The sequence below is a fragment of the Phalacrocorax aristotelis genome, chromosome 13, assembly GCF_949628215.1.
Source record: "Phalacrocorax aristotelis chromosome 13, bGulAri2.1, whole genome shotgun sequence".
NCBI lineage: Eukaryota > Metazoa > Chordata > Aves > Suliformes > Phalacrocoracidae > Phalacrocorax > Phalacrocorax aristotelis.
The window spans coordinates 16,959,536-16,976,405 of NC_134288.1; positions in this window are offsets into that span (position 1 = coordinate 16,959,536).

The following is a 16,870-nucleotide window of genomic DNA, read 5'->3' on the forward strand; positions in this document are numbered from 1 at the left end:
GTAAGTCACAGGGAAATTATATCCATTCTGGGAAAGAATGGATGGAGAGATATATATATCTCCCCTTGCTCGGGAGTTTATACTGGAAATTTCTAGAAAAATAATCAAATAATATGTAATTATGCAATTTCATACAGGTGATGGCAGGCACAGCAGTAAATGCGCTTTCAGGGTGGTAATCAGAGAGCGGAGAAATTTCGGTGTTCCGCGTTTGTGCAACACGTGACGCACAATGTCAGGGGATTTTTTTTAGCTTTCTCATGCTGTAGGTTGAACTTGAGGGAAGCACGTGCAGAGGTGACGCCCATTCGGGATGCAAACGGGCTGCAGCACGTTTCGTGTTCCCTGAGAACGGAGGGGAGGAGGGAGGGCAAGCAGCTTTGTTGGAATCAGTGGGAAGAAGAACACATTGGTTTGTGCCTGTCCTTTAGTCACGCAGAAGTAGTCACTGAGGCTGATTAATGTACTTGAAGTGAAACAAAACAAAAAGGTCTGTACACACTTGTGAAGTGTTTTACGTACGCAAACGCGTATTAGCTGGCAGCGTGGCCATGACGCCAGCACAAACGTGTCTGAGCAGGTGTGAAGAAACCTGATTCAGATGTGCAGTATGGCTTTTTTTCTTGTTTCGCTTTATGTTGGTTTTGCACTCTCTGGTGAATGAAGCTGCAGCCAGAAAACCCGGTGTCTGATGAGGTCGTGATCATTCTTCTAGCTTGAAATACCATCCCTGTGGGGAAAAAAAAGAAGTGTGTGATCAGTAGCTATGTAAGACCATGGAAGGAGATGCTTTAAGGGTTTGGCTGGAGGAGCTGGAAGCGTTGCTACCCAGGCCAGCTCGTCAGCCCCTTCTCCTGGAACCCCAGCATCAGGGGGAGCCCCATCAGCGGGGCAAGGCCAGCCGGATCTGCCCAAATTCTCCTCCCAAACCACTGAAGCCTGGGTGGATAATTCTGCGCTAAGATAAAGAGTTCTTCCATGATCCATCCTGTCAGTTCTGCTATGGGGGATGTACCTGCAGCAGTGGGGGCTGTAACACTGGTGACTGGCGAATTGAAAGCTTGTTCGGGTCCTAAATAAAGAGGTGTGTGTGTGTGAGATAGTGTAGGGGGGTGTGTAATATCATAATGAATATATTGCCATGTGTGCCATAAAATTTAAACTTAGCAATACATAATGCAGGAGCATGCTTTCTCACTTTATTTCGGTATCTGGAAAGTTTCAGCACTGGCATCGTATCAATAGTTATTAATGCATTGTGAACTAGAACCTGTGATTATTACTCATGCTATCTCATACTTTACAAGCTTCAACTCTGAAGAATAAAATCACATCTGCTTTTGCTCTTCCCATATTTTACTCAATGTTTTAACAGCTTTGCCGTAAATATCTCATCCATTACGATTCAGTTGTGACTGTATCAACTTCACATCTCCTGTTTTATTGCTGTCATTATAGTTAAACAACGCACTGTTAATTCTGTTAACTAACAAGTTCATTGTTCTCAGTAGTCAGCAGTCTCTGTTTGTTGAGTCCACAGTGTTACTGGTTGCAAATCAAACCTGGGGAGTGAGCGAAGCCTTTCCCTTCGTTTGGAAAACGAAGATATGTTCTTTATAAAGGCTGATTAATAAAAGGTTAATTGTGATCCCAGGTAATAAAGCTCGCAGGGTAATTCTGATTTACTGAGAACAAAGCCACTGATATCTGTTATCTTCTACTTCTGTTACAGCCCCCAGATAACAGCAATCTTCTTGTACGCTAAGCTGAGTGTTAGAAGTTGTAAACTTAATGCTGGGGGGGAGGAGGGAACCACTGAAATTACGACTAGAAAGAACATTAAAGAGTAATGGCAAGTGGAATGACCACTGCGTTCATGTTGGAATTGGGTAAGGGCCAATCTTGCTGGGGAACAAGAAATGGTTAAAGGAAATGAATGTCATTAGGTACGAAGAAGAAGCAGAGTTTCTGGATTTATGAGACCTGGATTTGCGCTTTAGGGAAGAATGGAATAAAGAGGGGCAGAAGAGTAGGTGGAGCTGCTGATGGGAGCAGTAGAAAGCGAGGTCAGCCAGCAAGGGAAGAAAACTGAAATTTAGAAGGGGGAGCCACGAGGGAGATAGCATGGAGGAGGAAAGGTAATTAGGAAGTTGAGCAAAGGTAAATGGACAAAAAATTTTATTTTAAAAATCTGAAGGCTTCGCTGTATGTTTTAAGAACTGTTTCAGCCCTGCCAGCGTTCCTCAGGGCAGTACATCTGGCTGCGGGTGGTGTGCAGGAGCCTGCCCGGCTTCTCCTCTTCCTCACTCCTTTCCCAATGCTTGTGCCAAGATGACGGGCAGCAGCGCCGAGGGGTCCGCGCTGCCCTGTGTGAGCAAAGCAACAGGGTGGCACGCTGGTCTGAGGGACAAAACGGAGCAGGGGGCGTGCTAAATGTGCTTCTGAGCCACGCCAGTAAAATCCAGTTCTCCCGCCTCTAGTCCTGCTAGACTTAAAGCTACTGAAATTTGTTGAACTGCTCTAGTTTGGCCCATCACAGACTGAATTTCTGCAGAGAGCGGTACCTGCCCTTTAAGGGTACGTGAGTCAATTGATTTCACAACATGAGTAAGCCTGTCGTCTTTTGAGAAATATGTAGTCATTAGATCTAATTTTTTTTATGTACAATTCCTAAAGGAAAATATACCTCACTTGCGGTTTGAAAGCTGTCTCTTGAGAAATCTTGCATGCCTGGTGATCATTTGAATTCCTTGCAGTCCTTACTTGCTGCCTGCGTGTTAGAAATCATTTTAAATGAATTGAATAAAATTCACAAATGTTATGTGCCAGGGTATGATGAACTCACAGGAAATATGACTCAAATGTATTTTTTTCCTTTTCTTTTTTATTATAACAAATAGGAACGGACAAATACAGTTTTAATGACACATTTCTGAATGAGAGTTTATTGGTGTGTTATCAGCAGGCAGCGTGTAATGCCTCGTTTAAATAAGCTGGTTTACATTTGTTAAATTTCTGTGTAATTATAAATGCATAATAGGGAATAACCACAGAGAGATCAAGGACTGCCCTTGGAATTACATAGATGGATGTAGATGTATACAGTTTTACAATTAAGTCCTTATTTAAGAAATTAAAACTCTTTTGTTTGGGATTTTTTTAACTGAGATAGGTTGGTTTTTATTTTTTAGTCTTTTTAATTTGGGGGGTTGGGAGTGTCTTGTCTTTGTTTTGCTTTGTGGATACAGGCTGGAAGGGTTACCGCCCCAGGCTACCTGCTGCCCGTAAGTTAATGCACAAGCAGGAGAGCTCCAGTATCTGGTTGGAAATGAGCATTTAGGAGGTCTCTTTTCCTTCTTAAGCACCTACGAGGGGCCTAGGATGAGTAACTCGGGCATGTCTTTTAGCTGTTAGAGGGAAAGTGAGACGAGTGCTTTGATGCACTGAAGTCTGGGCTTTGCCTGCGCCCACACGGAGCACGGTGGGACCGAGCACCGGCTGCCGCACCACGGCGCGAATGCGGCCTCGGGACGCAGCCCGCGCCGGGGCGCTGCCGCGGTGGGTGGATGCCAGGTGGCCTGTGCTGGGCACAGCCGAGCGAGCGGCACGGCTGTGCAGCGGGATGCTGGTTTCATTATTTTATACAGATTACGCTACCGGTTACGTCAGTGCAAACTAGGCGTTGTCCTTTGCGTTGTGTGGTTAGCTTTAAAAAGAAAAAAAAAATCAGTGTTTAGGTCTGTTGACAAAGGAAATAAAGAACCTGAGAGTGCAGTGGGAAGTGAGTGTGCAAAAAGCCACTTTTTCCCTTCGTATCCTCTCAACTGTTAAGTTTGTTTTTCTGTGGCAAGCCTGGGACTACGTCCCTTTGCTGGGCTCCGTGTGTTTCTGCAGAATTAATAATTGGAGAGGGAGTCCACTAATTCCCATCTCCCCATTTGAAATGTAGTATGGAGTAATGTACCAAACTAAACACACGATGTATCTCGGCTCAGCAGCAATCATTTTACCTGTTAGTACTACTTTTTAAATTGAATTTAAATGCCGAACAAGAACTGTATGAAACGGTTTGGCGTTTGATTCACAAGGGTGTGTTGGGATCCGCTTTGTTGATGCTGAATCTGCATCAACACTGAAGTTTCCAATAAAACTCGGAAAAACTCGCATGCCCAAGGCAACCTCCACAAGCCTGGGCACCATCTTGAGATGCGAACCAGCTTGGCTCGAAGTTTGATCCGTTCATTAAAAAAAAGCCCTTAAACCTCTTTGGCTTGGTCTGGGGCTGCGCTGTAGCTAGAGGATAGATCTGGGAGCTCTAGCTTTGATTTCTCGCTTGGTTGTAGATTTGTGTCTAAACAGGGGTACGTCATTCAGCCGCAGTACTCCGGGTTCCCCTTGACAAGGCAGTGGTGGTGATGGTGATGATGACGATGATAATGCTTCTCTACTTTATATGCGTATTGGAAGACCTTAATTTCTTAATATTCGTCATCTGTAATGTTCTGTATTTCATCGATGGATGAAGCTAAAGAACAAAGGGGAGAATGGAGAGATTCATACCATTCTGAAGGGAAGGTTACCTAGAGTTTTGCTTCCAGCATTTTAATACTCTGCAAGATTTTAGCCTATTTCACATGAGCCCTTGTTCCCTTTACTATAAAATTTTGTTCCGTGGAATTCTGGGAGGTCCGGTATTCATCTCGGGGAAGGCAGTTCTGAAAAGAAACGTGCACGAGGTGAGAGGGATTGCATATCACAGAGCATTTAGACTGAGCTTTGTGATGTCAGAGTTGTCTGCTGTATAAATATTAAGGGCTGTAACACTGACCTGGAGAACTATTCAGTTTTTATCTTTTATTAACTGACCGAACTAGTCGTGCTGTTTCACTTGACAACACAGGAATGGGTTCTGCAAACATCAGCCGGTGTAGGGTGGCACTTGCTCTCCCCCAGTGCTCCCCAGGCACCCAGGGACAGGTGTGTTATTTGCCCAAAGGCGAGGATAACGCTCCCCACGTTTGCCTAAGGTGGATGCTCGCTAGCAGCTGTGATAAGCTGGTAGGCTTCCACTTTGCTCCATCGATGTAGCTGAAAAGGGTTGACCAAGAGACGTGTCGGTTAGGAGCCGGCTGCAGAACTGGAAGGGTACCTGAGCGATTATCATTTAAATCCACTTCCCTGGCTCCTGGTTGGCGACTACACGTACAACATATTAAACTTTGACGGCTGGTGGGAAGCAAGTGTGTATTAATCCTGAAGTGAAGGTTTAGAAGAGCAAGGATCGCTGTCGCAGAGTATCTGTAGCTGGGTCACAGCTCGGAACAGGTATTTGCCCGTGGTGACCTCTAGAATGGGCGACGCATTGTGTGTTTGGGAAGGTCATTAATCTATGCCAAACACATGATCGCGTGTGAGGGTTGTACTTTGTATTATTTAATTTCATTCCAATTATTCCAGAAAAAAAAAAAACACAATTAAGAAAATGAATAATTATAAAAGTAAGGTCAACTCAATTTTCTCTACTAATGTTTTTAGTTACTGGACTCATTATTGCTAATTTCTTTCATAATCTTTGCCATCTAACCTCATTTGTTTCATTGCTAAGTGGCAAGAAGGGAGCATCATAAAACTTCGGTGAAAACAAAGCAGGAAAATCATGTCATTTTAGTGATTTCCTGAGAAAGTAATTATCTGTTGTTAACCTTTATGGAAAGAACTCTTCTGATCATCTTAAATATAGCTGTTAAATTGGCATCTTTCCATTTCTGATTGCAGTTTTGCAAATTAAGAACATATAGCTAAGTAGATATAGTCATATCTCATAATCCTTTTCTTCTAATCATTTTATTATCAAATTATAAAGTACTTTAAACAGTTTTTAGAACCTAAAAGAGCTGATCCCTATTTACTGTATAATTTTAAAATGTAATAAATTTCATAGCTCTGGATTTTAAACATCTTTTGGCTGAATGGTTCATTTGGGCTCATAGAACTACCTTGTGTTTTTGTTGTAATATTTGAGATCTGAACCAACACAGGCTGAAGCCGATGGGAGGCTTTTCTGTTGATTTCGGAGGGTGGCAAAGGAGATTGTTTCCTCCAGCCTGTAAATCGGTATGCAGGGGCAACTGCCCCACTTTTTGGAAAGCTTATTGAATTCAGTGATGCCCCGTGAGGGGGCCACCTGGGCGCAAGAAGTTGTTAGGCTGAATTCTTTGTCGTGTGTTTTCATGCCGAAAACAAAGAAGCTGGAGGAGGTAACCTTTGAAATAAGATGTGGGTGGCAGAGAGGAAGAGTCAAGTTCTAGTTATTTATTTGCACTGCATCTATTAAAATGAATTCAGCGAGCTTTCACTTAGCAGGAATGTCTGTCATTATGTAATAATCCTCTAAGGAAACTTTAAAATAGAAAAAAACAGGGTTTTTTCTCTTGGCAGAAGGTGGGCTTCAAAGTTTGGGTGTTTTCTTTTTCCATGGTTTTTTTTGTTTGGTGTTTTTTTTAAAGAAATTATTATTACCTGTAAGCAGTATTTAAATGTTTCCACTAGCTACACAATGTCATGTATTTAGACTGAAACTTAAGGCTAAATCTTTTGAGTGGTATTGATATATATGGACAATAAATTTAACAATGCCACATTCACGTGGGCCTTCATAATTCCTTAATTGTACAGAAACCATTATATGAGAATGTTAAGGTGAAGAGGAAGCTCTTGTAGATGTTTAAAGGAGCGTATCCACATCGAGATGCCTAAATTAAAAAGGGTGAGTGGAGGTCATGAACAGTCTTTCATTGCTGATGGATTTACTGACATGGAGGAGAGCAGAAGATTAGCAGCCTTATAAATTTCTTTGACTATCGGGATTCCAAGCGAAAGGGATTTTCTTTATTTTTCCCTCTTACATTAATTTTTTCAGTTCTAAGTGTAATGAAAAGAAGATTTCGCCTCCACCCCCCTCTCTGGTTCAGCTGAGCTTCTGCAGATGTTTTGGTAGCAGCAGGGTACCTTATTGTCTCGCCTCCAGTAGCTCCGTGCTGCACGCGGAGGGGACGGACGCCGTGTCTGCAACCGCGACACGACTAGAGGAGGCGAACAGAGAAAGTCAGTCTCGACCTGGGTGCTCAATAGCACTTACGTGGGGAGCCCGGTGGGGCTGGGAAAAGGAACCCTTTACAGATCAAAGCAAACCATGCCTTTGAAAATCCATGGGAGGGGGGTGAGGATGGAGAATGAGCCTGTGCAAAGTATCAGTATCGCCTTCAAACCCCAGCAAAGCACTCTCCGCAAGCCTTTCGCTGTATCACCACGCAGTAGCTCTCTTGGAAAGAACTTGATCCCTTCCTCATCTTCCTCTCTGCCATTTTACTCTCTCATCCGCATGCTGCATTTCACCATCCTTCAGTCATCCGTGACAGCTTCTAGCAGCCTCTTCTCTGACCCCATTGGGGAAGATGGGGACGTCAGGTGGGGGGAACCCGCTCCCAGCAGGCACCCCCAGCCCCAGTCCCCCGGGCTTGTCCCCTCCTGCAGCGGAGGCTTGAGCTCGGCAGCTGTAGATGCACGTTGGCTTGTGCACGGCTTTGGGGCTCCACTGCTACGTTGTTCCTGGTCGCAGCCCTGGCGTGGAATTCCCCGCTCTGTTTTCCGCTGCGTATCGTAGAATTGCGGAACTTCAGTCGCGTGGTCTGGAATTACAGGCCAGGAAAGTGCAAATGAAGGGGGAAAAGAGAAAAAAAAAAAAGAGCAGCCATTTTGGCTCTTTAAATTCAAAGTGTTGTGACACCTACGTACAGATTTCCATATTCAGTCCCTTGGCTAAAACTAAGCTCTGGATCAACTTAATATCTGCAATACTTCCCGCCAGGGATTATATCTTGCTATGGAAGGGAGCTAGGCTTAGTGAACTAATAGGTCTTTTCTATCTCTAACTACTGCCAGTATGATTATGTTTTTTTAATCAGAAAGATGTGTTGCTGAAAAGTATGGAGATTAAGCACCACAATTGCCTGTAACAAAAGCAAGTTTTGTTGGATGAGCAGAGATCTGATGAATGACATGATTTGAAATGTTTTCATCCTAATGGCTTCCTCTTCTGAAGTTAATTTTTTTTGTCAGTTGCCAAAACATTTATGAGCAGATTTGTGGATAATGACACTCTTAGATGGGGGTTTAAATAAAAATCTGTTCTGTTTGCAACCTAAAAGACCTAGTATTAAAGCAGACAAATGGGTTTGGCGTCTGATTCTTCTTATGGCGGTGTAATAGATGAGCCGGGGTCACTGGTGGTGTACAGTGAGCAAGTCACAAACTCTTAAGCCAGTTGTTTATTCCTTGGAGGAGTTTAACATAAGAAGTGATAAATACAGTCAAAACACGATTTTGTTAGGAGCGCTAGCTATGAAGTGCATGGGTCTGCATCTAGGGAAGTTCCTGTTCCATACGTAGACATCTGGGCCTGAAATACAGGCAGGTGAAGAAAGAGAAGAGATGGGTGTTATGTGCCGAATAAACAGCTATATTTAGGGTTGGTACCTTTGTCCAACGTTCAGATTCTTAAAAGGGACAGAACAAGAAACCACCATCTACCAGCCCTTTGGAAAAGGAAATTTGGCCTGTGGATAGCTGGTTGAACAATGGATTTAATAAAATAATCTCTGTGTATATAATAAGCTAGGAAAGGTTCTGTAGGGACTTGTCTGGTCACGGTACTCTCACGCCAAACAAGCCACCAAAAAGAAATACAGACTAGCCAATGCTGCACCTGCTTAAATTCCGTGTATGGAAAAGCAAGCACTCCAATATGCTCAAATAGGCTCTTAAAAAAAAAAAAAAAAAAAAATAGCAGAACTCCCGGTTGGTTCTTAACAACGGTGGGTAGAGGTTTTACGTCGCCCTTTGCTGGTGTCAGCCCGCACCAGCCCATCGGGCTGTGGGGGTTAGGCCATCGTGTGCTAGTCTCTCCCTTTAGCAGTTTCCTTGTCTTAATTCTAATTGGTACGATCTGTACTAACTGTATTGCCAGTGCAATAAAGAGTCCCTGTAGTTTAAGTGCAGGGAAATAAAATCATATTCTGCATTCTAATTTAAAAATATCAAACTGATAACCCTGCAGAGGGCTAATTTTAACCTCCTTTTGTTGCACCACCGAGGATACATCTATATCATATCAGAAACAGTGGCATTTGCAAAAATTTTATTTACATATACAGCACATTGGGGGGTGGGTGTGTGTAGACGTTTATGGCAAGGTATTTGCAAACACATTTCTGTTTGCTTCTTCCAAATTTTACCTGCACGTATATTCTTCATCTGGAATGAGAATGAAGCCCATTATCCTGCCAGGAAACAAAGTGAAACGGTGTATGGTAATTTTGCTTGAAATGTTGTTTTCTTACACAAGTAATAAGACCACTTTTCCCTACCTGGAAAGCATAAACTTTTACCATATTGCAGGATGGCATTAACATTATTTCCAAGTGATAATGTGAATTTTGTGATAATGAACGCTGAGGTGCATCTATGTGATGCTTTGCAGGATTCTTTAAAAATATCTTTTGCTCTCTTGCCCTGACTTTTTCCCCCTTTTCAAAAGGCATTTTGTTATGCTTGATCCCATCTTTCTTCTCCTCCAACTCCAGAGTCTAGACCACATGGATCTTCGGTAATTTTGGTCGTTAGGAGGGCTGAGTAGTGTTTTGTTTCCATTCATGTATGAATTGACAAAACAGGTAGAAAACTTGGAAGGCAAATTACAGGAAGTTCAGCTTCTTTGCGCAGAGATCGGTGGCAGCTGATAGACCTTGTGAATGCTTTCAAAATGTTCCTCTAAAATACTTGTTTAGTTAAAATGAGTTATAATTTGTAAAAACACATTTCTTCTTTGAAGTCAGCTGGGTTACCGAGTTCTTTCACTAGGACAATTCTAAATTATAGAATTAAATCCTGGCCTTGATTAAATAAACGGTAAAAGTCCCATTCATTTTAATGAGGCTAAGATTTCAGATATATACTATTTAGGAAAAATAAAAGACATTTCAGGTTTTACCTACATGCCCACCAAGCTAGTACGGGCTTCTTTCTTACCATATATTTTCTAGAGTTTATTTTCTAGGCTACTTTTAAACAGTGGGGTTTCCTTTACTGTCCACAATACATTATTCCACAACCCCATAGATCTTGTTCGTGCTGGCCTTTAAATCAACTATCAAATACCCACTAGTTTCTTCAAAGGCTTCTGAAAAAGAGTGTTTTACAAGGGTGTTTTTTGCTTTGCCTCTGTTATGATTTGTTATTCATCTTGTGGATTTTCAAGCAGACCCCTGTACTTAGTATTCATATTAATGGTCTTAACAGTGCCTAGCCAGATAAAAAACATTCAGTACAATGTATGTAATAGTTACATTTCTATGATATACATACTTGGTAAAAGCTTTCTCATTTTCATCATTTAGACAGGTAGATCTGGTAAATCATGTGCAGCACTCAGAACAGGATGACGGTATAGTAGGGGGTAGAAGAAAATAGCAGGAAACTGCTGCAGGAGGTTTTTTCTGAAAACCTTGGCCAAATGTTTAAATCCAAAAGAGGCTCAAAAATAATATTTTTTCTTCTTTTCCCATAACAAGCACCTTGTTAGCCGTGCCAGGAAAAGGCCATGCTTACCTTGCTCTTTCCAAACTCAGGTTGAACTCCCTATTATTGCAAATCTGTTTTGCTTTTAACCGCTTTGCCCTCGGCGCCTGGCTTTGCGAAGCTCTGGCCCTCCCGCAGCCCGCGGGGTCGCTGTGCTTGGCAGCGCCTGAAGCCGGTCCAGCATTGCGGGTGTGAGACTGAAACACCCAGCTGGTCAAGTCTGATAGATACTGTGTGAAATCTACTTCTTACCTCTGTTTCCCAATCTATAAAATGAAGACGTGAGAGTCTCTCTTCACATCCCTGTGTACGGGCTTTAAAACCTGCCCTTCCCACTGGCGGTGCCGCCGTTCAGCTCCAGCAGCTGAGGGTACGGGGCACCTCCGTGGTGTATGGGGCGAAGTGGAAGTAATACCTGAGGGCCAAACTCTGGCTCTGTAAGGATGCGAGTCAACTTGGCTCCACTGACTTAAATTAATCCAGATTCACACCATTTTGCATGAGACAAAATTGAGCTCTCCGGTGGAATTTCTTCACCTGAATATCTTTGTTCTCTGCAGCACGTCGTATACTAATGTGTCTCTGTTAGAGCTTTAGCTAGAGTAGCTCAGGTGCTAGAATCAGTTCAGGATAAAAGCTTTGCTGTTCATGATCTTTATCTGGAGGGAAAAAAAAAAATCAGTTCACTGTGTGCACAAACAGACCGAGGGTTCCTGTTAGATGAGAGCAACAGTAATTGAGTGACCAGGCTCAGCAGAGAAGCACACCTGTTCCATCTCAGCGGCCTCCCCTAAGCTTTCACAGAATTTTCTGCTAACATATATTTTCATTACTTTTTTTTTCAATTTAACACAAACTCTGCTCTTCCCAGAAAGGTTGTACTAGATGATCCCTGAAGTCCCTTCCAACCTGGGATTCTGTGATTTTCTCAAGTTTAGAGAATATAATCAGTGAGAACGGTATTTTTTCCTTTTTTTTTTTTTAATTTACGTTCCCGGCTTGCCAACCTTCTTCCCTAAACACAGACTTGCTTCTGTTTCACCTGCTTATGTGCATGCATGTGCTTGTGCTCCGTTTGTTATTGTCTTGTACTGTCCCGCACACACTCATCTTGTTTAGCATCTCAGTTTTTATACCGTAGGAGTAACCTTTTACAGGAGTCCCTTTTACTCTGCAATTGTGCTGTTAAAAAAAAAAAAAAAAAAAAAAAAAAAAGGAGACAAAGAAAAGGAGGAAGAACATTTAGCTTACCTTGGAGCCTCAGCCAAGAGGAGTTTAAATATGCGTCGAGAGAGAAAATGAAAATAATCGATAAAAATACTTTGCAATCTGGTCCATGTCATTGGCATTAATTTTCTTTCTCTCTCAAATGATCAGAATCATTTCACTTTCTCAGCCTCTGTTGCTTCCCGTTCAAATGCAAACACGATACCGCTCCGTGTGGGGCTACGAAAGCACAACTTCCTGTCTTATTTTCCATATACCTTCTAAAAAGCCCTTGGCATATTTATTACACGTTACCTTATTTGTGCCAACCACGTATTATGTATAAGAATATCAGCGTTTTCCTCTAATACCTTAAAAATTCAAAGACATAAACAGTATTTCTGTAGCAAATCATTCTCACCTTATATTAATTGCTGATCTTTCTGCTGCTATAATGATGCTGTTTCCCAACAGCCCGAATGTGTCTGTCCTTTCGCTGAGGTCATAATGACTGTTAAATGTGCCACATTTCCTCTGTCAGTTTGGGAAAAAATGTCAGATGATATATCAAAGGTTTACTTTGATGCACAACTTTCCTGTGAAGCACACGTCACCAAAATAAACTCTGGTACCTGTCCCGTTGGGAATGGGAACTCATAAATACGGAGCCAAAGGTAATTGGCCCCCACAAATATTACTGTTCATTGCGTTACCTAGAGGTTTGTGGCTAAAGTTGTTGTTTTAATGGAAACCCTTTCAAACTGGTCTTTAAAAAGATATTCTTCACCACTTTTATTAGTTGTCAATTCCATTTTTAACTACCTATTGTTGGTAATATCCTCTTAGCTCGAAAATACAATCTCTCTTCCTAGCGCCTCTATCCATTTTTAGTTCATTGATTCACTGTGGTTTTTTCTTCACTGGATTTCTAAAGCAGCAGAATTTAAAAGAAAGTCTTAATTGTTTACCTCATTGTTTGTACAATGGTATCAGCTCTGGCATCTGCAGGAATAGAAACAGATTTGAGAGGATTTCTCTTGTTCATTTACTGACGGGAGCTGTGCTACGTTAAATTGATTTAAGTTTCCAAACGTGGGTCAGATAAACTGAAATAATCTTCCTTGAGTTGGTGCTCTTCTTTCTAGCTAGTTATACACTGGGTTTGCTTTGGTATTAAATAACGTCTAGAGGCTTCAAACAGTATCAAATTCTCGTATCACGAGAATCAGTGGTTAACCCTACAACACCGGTTTGGGTTTTACTCCATTGGCTCTCGGGTCTTGGAATTGGTGTTGAGTTTTCCTCTGACCAGGACTTCTTTCCTTCTGTGGCTGAATTTTGGTTTGAGTTTTGGGTGTACTCAAACTGTTGGAAATCTCATGGAATCCTTCCAAAGAGGGGAGACAGCTGTGTGTGGCTGGCAGAGCGCTCCAGCCTCAAATATAAACAACTCCATGACAGAGTTGCCATAAGGAAGCAGGGACAAGATATATTTTGTAGGTCCTGCGTATCTGACGGCTGCTGTATGTATGAATGTGATGGATGCTTGAAATCTGCGGTGGGTTCTTTGCCAATATAGGAGTGAATAATTAATCAGTATCTCTGACATTGAGAAGCTTCTCTAAATTCCTGTCCAAAGTCTTATCTCCGATTTGGATACCCACGACTGCACATTTCTAATGTAAATAAGCAGCAAAGGTTTGTTGAACGCAGAGAGTATCTGCCGAGGTTTCGGAAGGGTACCTGTGAGCAATGCACTCAGACTAGTGTGAGCGTCACTAAAACAGGGCACACCTGGCCAGTATTTACTGCTCTGTATCCGGGGGCTTGGGAACTCAGAGATCAGCCAAACCCTGGCACTAGCTCTTCTTCCTAAAGGTACAGCGCCGTATGGTTCTTCTCCTTGCCTTTCGTTTGGCAATCCATATGAACACTGCATTTATTTTCTGTAATGTCTAAATCATTAAAAGAAAAGCTTTGGGGTGCAATATGAGTCTGACAAAGATAATTACAGTTTTAAAGCCTTAAGAGGTTTCATGCATCATATAAAATTTTACATTCCACCACCAATTTAAATCAATTACAATCTTTAAATCTATAATTGTGCTATTTAAAGCATTTTAAAGGGCACAATCCATGTGGTATTTCACTGTGTTCCAACGTATTTTCACAACAGGTCTATTTATTGTGTGAAAGCATCTAGAGGCTATTAAAAGATGATCAGAGGCATTATTAACTCTTTAGTCTGTCTCCTTAATGCAAGAAGCAGATATACTTAAGCGTTATTTATCACTTAGTCTCAGTTGTGCTAAATTTCTCAGCCTTTAGTCGCAATAATTGTAACGAAGCTCGGAATAGATCATGCAGAGTGTCCTCATAATGCTAAACCGATGACTTCTTTGTGCTTGGGTGAGCATGCATTCCCTTTCATATTACAACAAGGCAAAGAAACAGAAGACTTTTCTAATTTATTCTTTTCATGCTAGATCTAGATCACTGCACAGGTAAAGACGGTGCTCTCTATTTTTCATGCAAAGCCCTTTTTCTCACTCTGCACTTAGTTTATATCAAGGGATTTCAGCACCCTGTTTAAGCTACTTTATTCCTTCTTACCTGATTTACAAGGAGGAAATCGTGATCATCTTTAAAAAACCTAAACCAGAAGTTTCAAATTAATATAGTTCTGGTGAGGCTTACCATTTCTATTCTAACGGAGATTCTAACACCTGATGTTTCCATTCCAAATTTGTACAAAAATCGAATGTTTTCCATAAAATAACATTTCGGAACAGCATCCTTCCCCAAAAATTCATTCCATTCAGTTCTTTAACTCCACAAGGATAAAAAAGCAGAGGTGAAGGACTGTCAGTCAATTGAGCTAAAATATCTCAGTAATTTTTCTTCAGAAATATTGAGAGTATGTTCAAGGGACTCCATATTTCCAGTAACTCTAACAACAAATCTTGACTGCCCAACTGTTCATCTTATAGCCTCAGTATTTTAAAAAGAAAAAACCAGCCAAAAAAAAAAAAAAAGAGAACAGTAACCACCGCCTTTCATTAGCAATTACTTCTGGTGAAAATTTTAGATATTCTCATGTACGTGTCAGTGCAACGCAGGTGATGCTTAGTGGAAGATGATAGTAATAAAACAGTTTACGTACTACACCTCAAATAGTCAGTCAACTTCTGGGCAGAGTTGAGGGGAGGGAAGCTGCGGGTTGGTTTTCAAACATTATTTTAAGTGGGAGTTTTCTTGCTCTCTAAGAAAATGCCGGCCTATCCTTTTTGACAGAGCATACCCATTTTTATAGAAACAGTTTTTGTAACTGGTGAATGAGTGGACACAACCTGGGTATCTGTCTTGTCAAAACAGAGCTGTGGGGAAAGGGCTTCTGTTGTGCAGGGAGTGCTGCTTTGGAAAGATCATTTTTTAAATTACTTCAAAACCCAAATAGCCCATAGTACTAACGGCAAAAACTGTTTTTCATCTTAAGGAATTCCGGTACACTAGTTCATACGTTCCCCTGGGAATCAGCAGTGATGAATGCATTTGTTGCTTAAAGAACAGGCAATATTTTCAGTGTTTCTCAAGAAAAAATTAAAAAAAAAATAAATAAAAAGGGGATCTTACGCCAAAGCCACCCCTCCATTCTGACTGCTCTGAAGAAAGGATTGTCTTGTCCTCAGGTTGCAGCCTCAAACTGTAAATTTGGGGATCACCCGATACAAGCTGATCATATGCAGTGCTGAAACAGTAATTCCCAACCTCACAGAGGCCCAAATTGCATTGATTATTTCACAGAGGTTACCAGGTATTTGTATGCGGAGTCGGTGCCAAAAACGGAGCCGCACAAATAAATTTCCTCTGCAGTTTTGCTGGCGGGTGATATTTTGCTTCAGCTTTGTGTTACAGGCAGAACAACCACCTCCGTAGGGCTGCTCGGCGCTGAGGAGGTAACCGAGCCCCAGTGCTGAGAGAAGCAGTTCTGAAGTGTTAAGGACAGGCAGCCTGATCCTGTCATCCTTGAAGGTAGCGGGAACATTGTCCTTGCGTTCCGAGGGAACAGGACACAAACCCTGATTCATAAGCATTAGTGTCAAGGAAATTAATTGTCCCAAGTCCAGAGGAACGGACCCAGCAGAGATGAAATTGGATACAGCACCTTTTCTCAGAGAATTCCCTGTGGGAGCATTAGCTGTAGCAAGTCGTTTGAAACCATCCCCGTGGCTGCTGTTTTGTACCGAGGGGGCGACTTTTTTCATATTCCACCATCTCTTTTCAGTCCAGCGTTGGCTGGCAGAGAAGTCCCATGGCAGGGGAGAAAAAAACCCAGAGAGATGCTTCCAAAAGCAGTGCGTAATCTCAGGTGATGTACAGGCGCCCATGTCACTTGCTTGGCGGGTTAAATATTGTTTTCTACCTCTGTTCTCATTTACTAACTTTAGGATTGCAGTGGGATACTTCTGATAAGATTAACCTTTCCCTACCTCTTAAAAATAGAGCAGATGGATCTCTTATTCCTGCAGGTCATTAGCCGTACGGCTGCTGAAGATGCTTTATTTTCCTTTCCAGTTTTCCTCCACCCTCACGTGAAAATATACATTTTTGTCCTTTTCTGATGTGTAATACCAGAAGGTATTAGTTCCCCTCCTACTTGTACAAATTAGGAATATCTCCAAATAGAGTTATTGTGGCAGGTGGAGGGAATTTGGCAGGGACTCTACATCATCTGACGCTGCCAGAATTCAGTCTCTGCTATTTCTCTCCACAGCCGAGATTCGGCGCAGCACCGGGTACCGTCGGCCGGTGGTGGGTTAGCGCGGGGGCTGCGCAGCCTCTACAGAGCCGGGGGCTTCCGCTTCCAGAGGGGATTTTTAGTCAGTCAGATTGACCGGCTTACCTGGGCAGCACAAAGGGATTGAAACGACGCGGCGCGTCGAGGCTGAATGTGTTCGTAAAAGGCCAAGACCATTAAGACTGGAATAAAATAGATTGGTGGGGAGTGGAATCAGATCCCTGGGTATCA